The sequence below is a fragment of the Sorex araneus genome, chromosome 3 (assembly GCF_027595985.1).
Source record: "Sorex araneus isolate mSorAra2 chromosome 3, mSorAra2.pri, whole genome shotgun sequence".
NCBI lineage: Eukaryota > Metazoa > Chordata > Mammalia > Eulipotyphla > Soricidae > Sorex > Sorex araneus.
Window position 1 is genome coordinate 120327841 of NC_073304.1, and position 16198 is coordinate 120344038.

Below are 16198 nucleotides of genomic sequence, written 5' to 3' on the forward strand. Positions count from 1 at the left end.
TGGATAAATATTCTAAGGGCCTGGACCAGGAGGTAGTTTGGTGGCAAAACGCTTACTTGCAAATATAAAGCCAAGAGTTCAATCCCAGCATCGGACCACATACCCTCAGCATGGCCCCAGTGCGTGGAGGGAAGGGGCAACAATATACATCAGTGAAATACTTAAAGGAAGTTCTGAGTGGGAGCGAGGGCTAGTAGGGATTGTCTTAGTATGGGCTTCTTCTGGGGGTCATCAGATTCAAGCCAGTCATTTGGGAAACCCCAAATGTCAGTTATCTATAGAGGCTTTATCTTTTGCTGGTTAATGTTCCCCAAGAAGAATGCTCTAGTTTTTGAGTTCTGAGCCACAGGCTACGGCTGGGCAGTGAAGCAAAACACTGGGGGTTTTGTTTGTTTGCTGTTGGGGGTGGGGACCCACCAATGCTGCTCAGGGCTGATTCCTGGTATTTTGCTCAAGGATCATTCCTGACAGGGTTCAGGAGACCATATGGGATTCCGGGGCTCAAACCTGTAGGGATATTGTGCAAGACAAGTGTCCTACCTGCTGTACATCTTGGGCCTTGAGGCAAGACTTAGGTTTTTGATTTATGGATTTTTGTTTTGTTTTAAAGCCATACCTGGTGGGGCTGAAGTGATAGCACTGTGGGTAGGGCGTTTGCCTTGCACGTGGTCAACCTGGGTTCGATTCCCAGCTTCCCATATTGTCCCCTGAGCACCGCCAGGAGAGATTCCTGAGTGCAGAGCCAGGAGTAACCCCCTGTGCATCTCCGGGTATGACCCAAAAAGAAAAAAGAAAAAAAATAAAGCCACACTTGGCAATGCTCAGGGGTTACTCCTGGCTCTGCACTCAGGCATTACTCCTGGCGGTGCTCAGGGGACCATACAGGATGCCAGGGATTAAGCCAGGTGGTGTGAAAGGTACATGCCCTACCCACTGTACTATCTCTCTGGCCCCTGAGACAGAACTTTGAAAACAGATGCTGGGCCTGAGACAGAGTTGGGTACTAGAGCACATGCCTTGCACAGGTGGGTGCCGGGTGAACCCCTGCATTCCAACTCTGCTGCCAAAACCCAAAGCCCCAAACAGAGCACAAGGTATCATGGACTCCTGTGTTCTGAGTACAACACCTTCCCAGGCCACACCTGGGTGTGCCTCCGAAGGCACAGGTGTCTCTGAGAGGAGCCCTATCTGCAGGAAAACTTCCCATCTCATCTGCACATGTGGGGAAGGAATGGTGAAGGGGATGGAGGCATTCCAGCTCTGCTTTTATTTATTTACTTAGGTATCTTGATTCGGGGGCCACACCCAGTGGTGCTCTGGACACCCCTGGTTCTATACTTGGGGTTATGCCCAGTGATGTTTGGGGATGGAACCGGAGCCTCCTACCACACTATCATGTGCTCGGCTCTTTGAGCTCTCTCTCCAGCCCGGCCAGCTGAACTTTTGAAGATTTTAATGTATTATTACCTTTGGGGTTCTGGGGCTATACCCAGTCATGCTCAAGGGCTACTCACAGTTCTGTGCTCAGGAGCACGATGGACGTGTTATACCAGAAATTGAACCTTTGTCGGTCTTGCATGCGAGACAAGCACTTGAACCCCTGTACAATCTCCCCAGTCCCAACCTTCTTTTGTTTTTTGACTTTTGTTGTTGTTGTTTTTTGGAAGGACCATATCCGTTGGTGCTCAGGGCTCACTCCTGGTGAGGTTGGGGGACCATATAGTGAGCTCAGGTTGGGCTAGTTGTGTGCAAGCATATGCCCTACCTGCTGTACTATCTTTCCAATCCCTGCCCCAGCCTTTTGAAGATTTTAAATCAGTCTCTCTCTTTTCAGCCCCGCCCTGCACACCTGACTACAGAAGTTTCCATATCCTTCCGGGAGGGCTGTGTTCTGAACTCTCTGCTCTTTAGCTCCTCTGCCTCCATTTCCCCACTCTGCTACAGCATACTCACTCATCTCTTTGCTTTCCAGCTTCCAAGGTGGTTTTGCCCTCACCAGTCCCCAGCCCTATCCCTTCCTGATTTTCTGATCCTTACAGCTCTCAGCTTTTAAAAACACTCCTTAGCTCTCACTTCATGTTGCCGGAGGAGAGTGGTCTCATGGGGAAAAACAGTCAAACACAAGATGTACAAAATAATGGTGGTGGGAAGGTGTAATGGCGGTGGGATTGGTGTTGAAATATTGAATGTAATCAATTATTGTGCACGATTTTATGAAAATAAAATTATAAAGAAAAAAAGGAAAAAAACACAAGATGTAACTATCCTATTTTTTTTGTTGGTTTATTTTATTTTGAGGTCATACCCAACTGCACAGAGCTTATTCCTGGCACTGCACTCAGGGCTCACTCCTGACAGTGCTTGGGGGACCATCTGGGATGCCAAGGATTAAATCCTGATTGACTGCACTACCCACTGTATGATCAGTCCAGCTCCATATAACTATTTTATTTCACTTATAGTACACAATATGTTCTTACTTAATATATCATATAGTACACAATATGTTCTTACTTAATATATCAGTCTGGAATCCTTTGCAATACCAGAACAGGCTTATTCAGAGAAGTATGTGGTTAAAACAATGTTGGCCAGAGACTAGAGAGACCATCAAGGGCTAGAGTACATGGTTTGCATGTTGGAGACTGAGCAAGGAATCTCCTGTTCCTGAGGTAGGAGTAGCACCCACCACTGCTGTGTGTGTGCACTCCCACCCTCATAAATAAACTGTCACGGTATCGCTGTCATTCCATTGCTCATCAATTTGTTCGAGTGGGCACCAGTAACGTCTCCATTTTGAGATTTGTTGTTACTGTTTTGGCATATCGTATATGACACAGGTAGCTTGCCAGGCTTTGCCTTGTGGGCAGGATACTCTCAGTAGCTTGCTGGGCTCTCCGAGAGGGGTGGAGGAATTGAACCCAGGTTGGCCGCATGCAAGGTAAACGCCCTACTGCTGTGCTATCGCTCCAGCCCATAAATAAACAAACACACAAAAAAGATGACTAGAAACCCCACATCTGGATCTACATGAGGAATGGGTTCCAGGTAAAAAGCTCCAAATGGCCCTCAGAGGACTATGAAAATAACGCCCAGGAGAGAGCTTCTGGACCAGAGTGGAGGAATTGAGAAAGTTTTTGATCGCACAGTCGCCACATGTAAATGGTCCATCTTCACCACTCCTCTCGGAAAAGATGCAAACCAAACTGATGGAACTCACGGGTACACTGGACTTCCAGCTGAAAAAATCTGGGGTGCCCTCGGGAGGAGGGTAGATTGAGTCCTGGCATGACACCCACACCCCACATTTGCTGCCATATAAATGGCCCAGCTTCACAGTTTTACAGCCAATCTCTGAGGAGACACCGAGCTGACAAAACTCCCAGGAACACAGATTTTGCAACTCCTGAAGTTGCACGGACACATATGAAGTCACACAACACCTACAAATTCCACAATACTGACAGCTCAGTAGAAACACGGCAAACTAGATGGGAAAATAGCATGGAATCCCACTAAGCTCAATGAACAAAAACAATAACACAGAAAGCTCAACTAGAGACGAACTGACAGCTCAGTAAATCCTCAGACAGTGACTTTAATAACATCATTGTGTGATACAACAATTTTTACAAACTTTCTTTTACTAAACTATTTTTTTTTTTTATAATTCTTACCTGTGGAGAGCCGCCACGGGACCGTGTTTTGTGGACACCTGTTTCTTGTTAATTACACCGTGCTTTGTAGATAACACCTGATAAGGAATCAGGATGTCTTGTCACACCACGAGCTGTAACTAGTCTATCAGCTGCAGACACTTGGGCGTAAGCAAGCAGCGAGGGGTATATAAGGAGGGAAGCTGCCTAGCTAGGTATGGGGTTTCTTCTCGTTCGTCCCTCGTTCCTCTTCTTTCCTGTTTTGCATGAGAAGGTCTCTGAATAAATCGCTGCCAGAAGAATCTCCGGGTTGCTGTTTTCTTACACTTACCATTTATTTGTAACAAGTAATATAAACTACTTTTGTGCCAGCTAAAGGATCAGGCTTGAAGGATGGATGGGAAACTGGGGACAATGGTGGAGGGATGGTCACCCGGGTGGTAGGGTTGGTGTTGGGTCATTGAATATTGGAAACAATTGTAGTATGAACAAATTTGTAAACCATGGTGTTTAAATAAAGTTTAAAAGAAGAAGAAATAACTAGCTCGTCCCAGCTCTGGCTCCACCTTGGCCATGGTGCAGAGCGAGGAGTTACTGCCAGACCATCAGCTTCAGATTGAACAGAGCCTGCGAGAGCCATCTCAGCAAAAGGGCCACGTGGAGAATGCTGCCTCTCCCGTACTTTGCTCAGTTCACATGCAGGTCTTTGGCGTCTGGCTGGTGTAATCCAAATCACAAGTCTTGCTCCCAGGGACTGTCGAAGATGCTGTTTTTCAGTTTTCCTCCCTCTGCAGTACAAAATGCACACTGGGACTGGTTATCATGAACCCACCACAAAATGTGTGCCGTTCATCGCAATATAGTAAGAATTCATTCCTACTGTCCTTCCTTTTCTTTTCTTTCCCCTCCTTTTCCTCTCCTTCTTCCTCAACTTCCCACCGTCCCCATCTCTCTGTTTCTGTCTCTCTTCTTCAGGGTTCTGGGAATCAAACCAAAGCCTCAAACCCTTGAGCCCTGCATTCACCCACATTCCTGGCCCCAATTCCCTCCTTATCTCTTTTCCTTCCTCCAAATTTTTAGGAGTAGATACTTTTCCTTCCCCACCCCCTTCTTTCTTTTTGTTTTGTTTTGTGGCAGGGCCACACCCAGAGAAATTTAGGGTTTACTCCTGACTCTGTACTCAGGAATCACTCCTGGTGGCTGCTACCGCAGGGGATACCAAAGATTGAACGCAGGCCAGCCTTATGCAAAGCAAGTGCCCTACCTGCTGTATCAGTCTGGCCCACAGACACTTTGGCTTTGCTCGGCAAACCTTATAAGAGGCCAGAGCAGTTCCACGATCTCACCTTTGCCATTGCAACAGTCTCTATTATGACTTTCAACCTTGTGTGTGTAAGAAAGCAGCTGTGAACCTGTAAACAATGATGGACCCACTAAGACTTGAGCCAACATCCCTAAGGACAGGGATTGTTCTGCGGAGCACAAGCTTCAAGGATCCTTCGTTGTGCAAACATCAGGGAGTGCAGCATGACCCAGCCTGTGACACACCTGGGGACACTCATTGCACATTCCATCACTGACCAAGTGACAAGCAACATATGGATGCTTTTAAAGAACTGCCGGCCGGGTCTGGCCTCTGACTTGCAGGCCCCCAGCCCTTGTCATACTGTCTATGTGTGAGCTTAACAAGCACTTTGGGGCTAAAGAGATAGTACTGGGTTAAGGTATTTGCCTTTGACGTGTGTGATCCTGGCACCAAATATGGTACTAAGAGCTCCGCCAGAAGTGATCCCTGAGCACGAAGCCAGGAGTAAGCCCTGAGCACTGCTGTGTGTCACCACAAAACCAAAACCGAGCAAAAACCCAGCATTTAATGAGCACTGACTGTGTTGCCAGGGTATGGAGCGCTCACAGCCATGAACAGGACTGCCTGGAGCACGCATTCTGCCCAAGGCATTCCTCAACTTTGTGTCTAACACCCATGTTCCTTCCTATTTCGGAATCTGCTCAGGTGGACCTCTGGCTTTCTTTTGCTCAGTTGGTTCCCTTCCTGGGAGTTCACAGCTCTGTGTGTGCTGATGTCTTTCCTTCCTACACTGCCTGGCCTCCTTGTGCTCCCGGGTCCCCAGGACATGGGTGATTCTTTGACTTGTCTTCTGTGCAGGGCGGGCCTTCTTCCCTTGCCTCTTACCTTCCTGGAGTCTGGAGCTGAACCAGCCAGCAGTCCTGCGTGAGGAACTGACTCACCACTTTGTAGTGGCTAAAACACACATAACAGACACCATGGAGGAGAGACAGGTCTGGGGTGGCCAGAAACCTTTTAGGCCTTCTATTCAAGAGAAAACACAGGGGGCTAGAGCAATAGCACAGCGGATAGGGCGTTTGCCTTGCACGCGGCCGACCCGGGTTTGATTCCCAGCATCTCATATGGTCCCCTAAGCACTGCCAGGGGTGATTCCTGAGTGCAGAGCCAGGAGTAACCCCTGTGCATTGCTAGGTGTGACCCCCCCCCAAAAAAAGAGAAAAAAATAGAAAACACGGGGGGAGCTAGAAAGATAATATAGCAGGTAAGGAGCTGGTCTTGTAAAAGCCAACCTGGGTTCAATCTCTGGCACCCCATATGGTCCCTTGAGTCCCACTAGGAGTGATCCCTGAGCATTGCGGAGTGTGAATACTACAAAATTCAAAGAACATTTATCAGTTTATCTCTTTTAAGTGTGCCAGAGTGTGTGAGCCTTGACAAATGCTCACATCCTTGAAAACACCACCACAATCAAGATCACTTCTCGTCACACCCAAAACTTCCCTTGTGCCACTTTTCAGGCACTATTTCCTGCCCTGATTCCCAGCCATCACTGATCTGTCTCCAGTCCTTACAGATGGGTCTGGTCAGCTCTAAAACCTTACCCAAGTGCAATCATATGGGGTGTACTCTTATACTCCTGCTCCTTTACACGGCCTAAGGGTCCACTTGTATCCGCAGTGCGTTCATTCTGCTGACTGACTCGCATTCTATATATGAATGATCATACTCAGAGAAGTGTTTAAAGGCAAGTGATACCCTTCCTATGTGGTCTACCAGGGGGACTTGCAGTGTCCAGAGTGGCCTCAATGGCATAGACTGGGCAACTCTAGGAAAACTGAGTGAGCCTGTGTATGTGTTTCCAGGGTTGGCAAAATACATTATATCTGAACAACTACTCCTTTGTGTGTGCATGTGTGTATGTATGTGTGGGGAGGGTGTTGGGGGGAAGCAGAGTTTGAATCATGCCTTGAGATGTCCAGGACTTATTCCTGGTTCTGTGCTCACTCCTGGCAGTGCCCAGGGGGTGATCATATATGGTGCTGGGGATTGAACCGGGCTCAACCTCATCCATAGCAAGTTCTTTCAGCCCTGGACTATCTCTCTACCTGCCTGGACAACCCCTTCTTGACATTTTCAATGTTTATTATTATAACTGAAGTTTTAAGCAGTAGCAAGGACTGGGGCAGATGGGGTCTCCTGTTTCAGTGTTGGCGCCCAGGCTCCAGGTGCATGCCTTTGACCTTGCTGCGCTGATCGGATGCCCCTATTCCCTCAGGTTTTGTCTTTCCCAGGGGCAGGGGGAGAGGGGATGCTGGTGCCACCCTGTGTAATGAAGCCACCCACCTAGATCCGTATCATCTTATGGAGACCCGCCCCTTCCTTTGGAGAATCCTGTTCCACTTTGCCAAGCACTTTCTGGCCCTTATCACTTTTGCCCCACCAGAGTCCTGTGATGGGCAGTAATAATTAGAATTATTATTCTAATTTCCCAGATAAGGAAAACAGAGACTCCCAGGGGAGGTGACTTCTACAAGGTCACATGGTCCTGGGGAGCCCGGATCAATGCTCAGGCTTGGAGCATGCTCCTACAGGGTGACCTGGGGCGCGCCCCTCCTTACCTTTACATCTGCCAGGGGCATGAGCTGCATCCATTTCCGGAGCTCCAGAAACCTAAAAGACAGAGAGTGTTTGGAAGCTGATAACCATCAAAGATCACTTCTCCAGGTATCCAGGCTGAGTCAGGCTATCCTAGGCCTCTTGGAGATCTTATCTCCAACCCTGCTGGGTAAGGGGGCTATCATTAGGAGGCTTCACAGGTGAGGAAGCAGCCTCAGAAAAGTTAGCATGCATGCCTAAGGTCACCTGTCGCAGTTCTAGAAATTTCTGTAGCCTCCCATGGTGGTTGAGAACAGTCGCTGTGCATGGGCATGCCTCCCTTGAAAGGCCGGCTCTCCCCGCTGCTACCCATGTGCCCGTGCGTGAGCGCTGAACCTGCTCCCATAGGTGAAGAAGAGATTTACTGAGGACTGTAGGCTCTGCTCTGGAGGAAATGGCAGCCCCGGCAGAGACTGACTGGTGGGGATGAAGCCTAGGCACCCAGCAGACCAAGAGAGTGCTAGTGAGATTATATAGGGGAATAAGGCTTGACACACGGCTGACTTCAGCGTGGTCAAACCCTGGCACTACATACGGTTCCCCAAACACCGCCAGGAGTGACCCCTGAGCACAGAGTCAGGAGTAAGCCCTGAGCACTGCTGAGTATGATCATAAAAACAAAAAGCACCAGTGGGGCTAGAGCGATAGTACAGCAGGGAGGGCACTTGCCTTACACGCAGCTGACCTGGGTTCAATCTGTGGCATCACAGATGGTCCACCAGGAGTGATTCCTGAGTGCAGAGCAGGAGTAAACCCGGAGCACCACCAGGTGTGTCCCCCAAACAAAATTAACAAAGGATCAGTGGCGGGAAGGAGCTAGGAGAGGTGTTTCTTTCTTTTTTTTTTTAATAAGAATTTTATTTTATTGAATCACCATGTGGAAAATTACAATGCTTTCAGGCTTAAGTCTTAGTCATACAATGCTGAAACAACCATTCCTTCACCACTGCCCTTATCCCACCACCGAAAAAAAAACCACAGTACACCTCCCATCCCACCCACCCCCGACCCCCCCACCCTGCCTTGTAACTGATAAATTTCACTTTACTTTCTATTTACTTTGGTTACATTCAATATTTCAACACAAACCTCACCATTATTGTTAGGAGCACCCCACTAGAGTCAGACCTGTTGTGAAGAGAAATGAGGTCTCGCAGCCGCTACTGCAGCCGCGCGGTTTTGTATTTCTGTACTTTAACAACTAAGTCCTGGGAGATTTCTTCCGGATATTGAATCATTGCAAGCTTGTAAACCCCATCTGTGGTTGTCATAATATGGCGGTCCCCACGCCCTTCATCCCCGGGAAGGGACAGGCGAGAGAGAGAAATACCTTTCCCCTCCTGGGCGGGCATGGGGTCTCGGCTTAGTTCTCAGGCTGGAGACATTCTGCAAGTAGCTGCCCATGTTGAAAGTGGTTCAGCTGGGTTTGGATTCATGCTCGTGCAGCTGCGGAGGGGTCACATCTCGGCAGCGGCAGGAGGGGCCGGTGCCTCTCTCTCTCTTTTTTTTTTTAAATGTAATTCATTCTTTATATTTTAGTAACACTTACTGTATAACATGAAGTATCTGCATTTAGTGCCCAGATGAGAATGACTGTTTATGGTATTCATTAGAAACATGGTCAGTGAATTTTTTTTTTTTTTGCTTTTTTTTGGGGTTCACACCCAGTGATGCACAGAGGTTACTCCTGGCTCTGTTCTCAGGAATTACTCCTGGTGGTGCTCAGGGGACCTTATGGGATTCTGGGAATCGAACCCGGGTCAGCTCATGCAAGGCAAACAACCTACCCACTGTGCTATCACTCCAGCCCCCGTGATGTAATTTTTTGTTTAAATGTAGAAATGTAGGAGTACTGCTATTTATTCAGCCACTGATTAGGCTGGTTGAACTCCATATTACTTTTTTAAAAAATATTTTCATTAAATATCCATGAAATGGACCATTACAAAGCTGTTCATAATTGGTTTCAGTCACCCATCCCTCCACCAGTGTACCTTTCCCATCACCTGTTTTCCTCCCCACATCCCCAGACACCCCATCCTCACCCCCAGCTTCCCTCTATGGGAGGCACTTTCCTTCTTGCTCTCTCTCTCTCTCCTTTTTATTTTGTGCATATGGTTTGCAATACAGGTACTAGGAGGTCATCGTGTTTGTTCAGGGCATTTAGTATTTTTATTGGGATGGTAAGGCTGGAGTAGCTTTTCTTTCTTTTTTTTTTTTTTGCTTTTTGGGTCACACCTGGCGATGCACAGGGGTTACTCCTGGCTCTGCACTCAGGAATTACCCCTAGCCATGCTCAGGGGACCATATGGGATGCTGGGATTTGAACCCGGGTCGGCCACGTGCAAGGCAAACGCCCTACCCACTGTGCTATCTCTCCAGCCCCTGGAGTAGCTTTTCAATTGGGTGGCCGCTCTGGGGTGTGGATGTGACTGCTGAGGCTTCCGGAAGTACAGGGAGGTGAGGGGAGGTAGCACATCCCCACCCCGAGAAAGCCTGGAGATTTCAGTCACAAAACTCACATACACAAATTTTCAGCAGATTATAACTTGGTGAGGTCTGTCCTGAAATGGTGGAGTCAGGCCAGAGGTATGGCAATAATTTTGGATTGTGGAAGCAAGAGACTTCTGGGGGCTCATTTTGGGCTGGCACCAGACTGACCAGTCCGCCTCCGATTTACCCTGGTCTCTTCAGCCATGTGCAGGTCAGAGATTAACTGCAACTTTTGCTCTCTTTCGAGATTTATTTATGAGTCTTTGAATAAGGCCAACAAATGAGTTTGTATAGCTGAGCAGGAGGTGGTTTGTAGGTATGGTTCCCACATACCGAACTTTTGGCTGTTTAATTTCTTGGTAAACTTGGTCCCAGGGGGGCTGGAGCGATAGCACAGTGAGGAGGGCGTTTGCCTTGCACACGGCCTACCCGGGTTTGATTCCCAGCATCCTATATGGTTCCCCGAGCACTGCCAGGAGTAATTCCTGAGTGCATGAGCCAGGAGTAACCCTTGTGCATCGCCGGGTGTGGCCCAAAAAGAAAAAAAAAAAAAACAGCCAAAATCTTGGTCCCAATTTGTTGGGGTCTGGCCAGAGGCACAGTGGCAATTTTAGGGCATCAGGAAGCCCTAAGTCACCATCAGGCTGCTGATGCACTAGACCTGCTGGTGTCACCATACCCCCAATGGTGTGATTTTTTTTGTGGGGGAGATATGCCAGGAACTGAGCTCCTGCCTCAGCAACTGGAGGTCTTGTCAGGTGACGCCAATAAGAGTCTGTAGATAGAGACTTCATCAAATGTGGTTCATTCAAAGTCATGTCTGGCTCATATAACGCTTGTCCTGCAGGTGAGAGGCCCTGGGTTTAATCACTGGCACTGCAAAAAGAAAAATAAAAGGAGTGGGGGGGACTAGAAAGATGAGAGATAGTGCAGGAATTAGGGTACAGCTGACCCTGGTTCCATCCCCAGCACCACAGCCCCCCACATAGCAGGGGATTCAGGCTTGGAGGCCACTGAGCATTGCTAAAGTGTCCTGGGTCCCCAGCACTACCGGGCCTGAGAGCACTGCATCCTCCTTTCCCCTTCATCCTTTGCACTGAACTGATAATTGGTGAGAATTTCTGGGAATGGTCCACAAGGTCCCCTGCGCACTGTTTAGGAGGCACCCTTCCAACAAATGTGAGAAGGCTTTGTTGAGGCTAGTCTGTGATGTGCCCCTAACTATAACTCAACATATGTAGTTCCTATCGTTTTACATCTGTATATTTAGAAGATTTCTCCTGCTCCTCCTGCCTGCAGACTGAAAGGGGCAGTGGCCTCATACCACACCCACAGCCACAGATTCTGGAACGCGATTTTTTTTATTGCTTGTTTGTTTTTGGATCATACCTGGTAGTGCTCAGGACTTACTCCTGACTCTGTACTCAGAGATCACTCCTGGCAAGGCTTGGGTAAACCTAAGGGATGCTACGATCAAATCCAGATTGGCTGTGTGCAAGGCAAGCACCCTACTTCCTGGACTAGTGCTCCTGCCCAGGTACATGATTTTCAACCAGAAGAGCAATTTTTTTTTTTTTTTTTTGCTTTTTGGGTCACACATGGCGATGCACAGGGGTCTTTCCTGGCTCATGCACTCAGGAATTACCCCTGGCGGTGCTCAGGGGACCATATGGGATGCTGGGATTTGAACCCTGGTTGGCTGCGTGCAAGGCAAACGCCCTACCCGCTGTGCTATCACTCCAGCCCCAGAAGAGCAATTTTTTAAAGCAACCCCTTTCTTCCTCTTTCCCTCCTTCCCTCCCTCAGTCCCTTCTATCCTTCCTTCCTCCTTACCTCCCTCCCTCCCTTCCTTCCTTTCCTGCATAATAGCTATGCTGAGAGATTACTTCTCGCTCTGTGCTCAGGCATTACTCCGGTTGGTACCTAGGATCAAACCAGACCAGTCGTGTGAAAGGATGGCACCTTCCCCACTGGTTCAAGTCAATAGGTTTCTTCTTCTACTTTTTTTGTTTTTCAAATAGAGATTGTATTAGTACATGGGCTTGCCTAACTGCAACTTAGTACACGGGTTTGCCTAACTGTTTTAGGGTTACTGTTGTGTACCTAGCACCGGACAGGCTTCCACCACAGTCCTTTGACCTGTGCCTCCAGAGGCCACTTTGCAGTAGAAAGGTTCTCTCACCAAACTACGAGGACTGCGCCCCACCCTGTCTCAGCCCCAGCCCCAAGGCAAGGCACAGGGTGTTGGAAGCCTGGAGAGAAGAGTGGGCGCTCCCCCAAGATGTGGCAAGAGGGCTCTGCCTTGGGGAGCCTCTTCCTGCTTAAGGGCGAGGCCCAGAGTTTTCCATGGGAATCCATTTATCATGGCTTGGGTTTAAGGTGAAGGAATCTGACTCAGCTATAGGGGAGATGAGTCTCCCTGCAGCCTCTCTGGCCCAGCTACCTGGCTTCCATCTCTCCATTAACTCATACATTCTGAAATCTCTAGAAACTCCCAGAATGGCCCAGCTCTGAGTTCTGGGTAACAGCGCAGGCCTGGTGGAGTTTTCACCTAGACAACAGATTCACTCTTTCTTGTGGCAAAATCCTGAATCTAGGACTTTTAGGGGAATTTCTTTACCTATTTACACTGAGACAAGCTCAGACTCAATTCAGGTGTCACGCTAGCACCGTGTATGGACCACATCACCGCCTTCTCTCTCATAGTTCCACATCATGCATGAAATCCTGACTAAGATCTCATCCTCCACCTTCCCCCTCTGCCAGCCTCACGTGGAGCATGCTCCCATCGCAGGCCTCTGCAATGACCTCCTTTGCCTGCAGAGTCTCCGTGGTGAACAAGCTGTAAGGTGGCTCCCTCTAATCCTTACCTACTTGAGTGTGTATGGGAAAACCTGTGTCTTGCTTCCAACTGACAGAATATGGCAGAGGGGATGGGGAGGTCACAAGTTCCAGCAGATGCTCTCAGAGCACCCTGTGACCCCAGCCTTTGCTGGCTTTGCAGAATCAAGATGGTGCATGAGTCCTGCCACCACAAGGAAATGGAGCCTGCCAGAACCTGAGCCAGCCTGGAGGTGGACCCATCTTGAGTCAGGTGTCCAGGTGAGAACACAGCCCTTCACCACACCTTGATTTCAGGCTTGTAGACATCCAGCTAAGCTGTGCCAGGATGCCTGACTCATAGAAGCTGTGAGATAATAACTGCTGTATTGTTTGAAGTAATTAAATTGGTTGTTTTTAAACAAAGCTGTGTGCGGAAGGGTGGGGGTTGGGGGTAGATTAGTGGTAGAGCTTATGCCTGGCACATATGAGACCCTGGGTTTGATCCCTGAAAGCTCTCTCTCTCTCTCTCTCTCTCTCTCTCTCTCTCTCTCTCTCTCACACACACACACACACACACACACACACATCTGGTTGTGATGCTCACACACATTTAACTGTGGTGCTTGCAGGAGATCTCATGCCTTTGGTTCTTTTAGCTCCAAGTGTTCATACATATTCTGACATTCTGTACCAATTGTACCTTTTGTTTGTTCATTATGTCTTCCTTCCAACAGAGAAAATGTGACAAACGTGAAAGGATGTCACTCTGATTATACACAGGGCACTTGCTCCACCTCAGCGCCACAGGCTCAGCTCCACATTCTGACGCTTCTGGTTGCAGTGTTTATGGGGTCACTGTAGTGCTCTCCAGGGGCCCCCTTCCTGAGCATGGTGCTCGCTGAGGGCTGCAGCCCATTAATCATGTGTTTTCTGTCACTGGGCGGTATGGCCAGAAATGACTTGTGGCATGGGGAGGGGTCATGAGGGTCACAGACAATGGAGCCAGCAGGATCGTGTCAAATGCCAGCAGCAGTGGCAGGGATTCAACTTGAGGCCTTATGTTTGCAAGGCAGGGGCTCTAAGCACTGAGCTAACCCCAAGGCCCCTGATTTTTTTTTTACTGGTGTTATGGGTTGAATCATGTCCTCCCAAGCAAGATATGTTGGAGGTTCTAACTTGTCTAAAGAGGCAATCCAGTTAGAATGAAATCATTTGGGCGGGTTCTATTGACTGGTGTCTATGTAAAATGGGACATGTGGACACAGAGACAGACTTGTGCAGAGGCTAGGCAACGTGAAGCAACATTGAGAGAAACAGACCAAGGGCTGAGGCTGGCACAGATTCTCCTACAAAGGAACTAACCCCTTTGAGATGATTTCAGACTTCCAGAAGGTCTAGACAATAACTTCAGTAGTCTCTGTACCCCATTTGTGGCACTTTATGATGGTGGCCTTAGGCAATGAGTATGACTGACCCAACGATGACCCATGGCTTACACTAGTTTCAGTAGATGCAGGGAAATGAGTGTTTTGTTAGTATACTGCTGTCCCAAAGAAAACGGGATTCTGGGGTTGGAGTGATAGTACATTGGGTAGGGCACTTGGCTTGCACATGGCTGACCTGGGTTTGAACCTTGACACCACATATGGTATCTACACCCCACCAGGACTGATCCCTGAGCACTGCTGGATGTAGCCCCCAAACAGCAGACTGAAAAACAAATGGGATTTTATTGATGAGAAAAAAGAAGGGCTGGATGGGTAGGAATAGCAACAATGCATTAATTAACTAACTTCTCGGTGAGGGAGGGGTGAGCAAAGCTGAGCTACAAGAAAGGCTGAAGTGACGGATGAGTTCACAGTTCCCTAACCTATTGATAACTAAACAACTAATCAACAAACACTTCCTAGCAACTAGGTATTTTGGTCTGAACCCTGGAGAGAATCAGGCCTCCTCTCAAACAGTTGATAGTTAGAAAGTGGCTATAAGAATAAGATCTATTTTCATAAACTACAGTTCCTAGGACTCTACTAAGTCCAAGAGTCAGAACATGAAAAATAAGATTAATTGCTTGTATTTAGTCTCCACCTCCTGACCTATAGAAATTCCCTACACTAAATCTCTCCCCGTGGCAGAGACCACTATTCCCCAGGATCCATTTCCCCCAGTAGTCTCAGTAAAACAAGATTTATTAGCAGAGCATGTGACTACTCATCTGGAGAGGACATTCCCCAGCATTCCTTGCAGGTATACATGGTCACGTGACTTCAGGCCTTAAGCTCTGAAAGAAAGTGATGCTGCAATATCTGGGTCATCTCCTTAAAGGCAAAGTGGCTATTTCCTTCCCTTCCCTCTGGCTCAGCAATGAACAACTTTTGCCAGAGATGGGAGGAACACACTGAATAGGACAGATTAACTGGCCTTAGTGGTTTTTAGTTAACCTGGCAGGAGCTGAGCTGTACTCTGTTTCATAGGAGAAAAGCAAGCTCTTTGTTTAAGATGGTTTGTTGTTAAGGTCTTCCATGTGTCCTTGCAGACATGGCCATCTTCCAATCCTCTTAAGGGCAATTTTCTCCTCCCTGACACACTCTGCATAAGCTTAGTTTCCCAGCGGTGAGTCTGTGTGTTTCACTTTCTCTCCAGGGGGCTGGGGTGAGTCCAGACCTAAGGGGTACTTGGAGGTTCTGAGTGCACAGATCAGCAGCAGAGAGCGACTAACTCCTTCAAGTTTACACCTTGAGAGCCTCTGGAATGTCTCCCTTCTCTGCAAAGTGCCACAGCATTCTCACAGAGACTTAAGAACAGTGTCTGCTCTTCTACCTGATAGAAAATCGTCCTATGGGTTGGGGACAGAGTGATAGTACAGTGGGAAGGATGTTCCCCTTGAACATGGCTGACCTGGGTTCCATGGCATCCTATATGGTCCCCTGAGCACCAAAAAGAGTAACCCCTGAGCATCGCTGGGTGTGACCACTCCCCCTCAAAAACAAAGCCCAAAATTTAAAAAAATAAATAAAAGATATGCTTTTTTAAAAAAAGAAAAAAGTTATCCTATGGGAATAAACAGCTTTCTAAACCAGATGTGCAAAAAGGTCATTTTCTTGAAAATATATATAATGTTGGAAGATCAGGATTCAATCCCTGGAATAACAAAACTGGTAAACAAAGGGTTGGAGAAATAGTACAGCTGGTAAGGCTCTTGCCTTGCAGACTTGTTCAATCCCCAGCATACCATATGGTCCCCTGAGTTGCACCAGGAGTGATT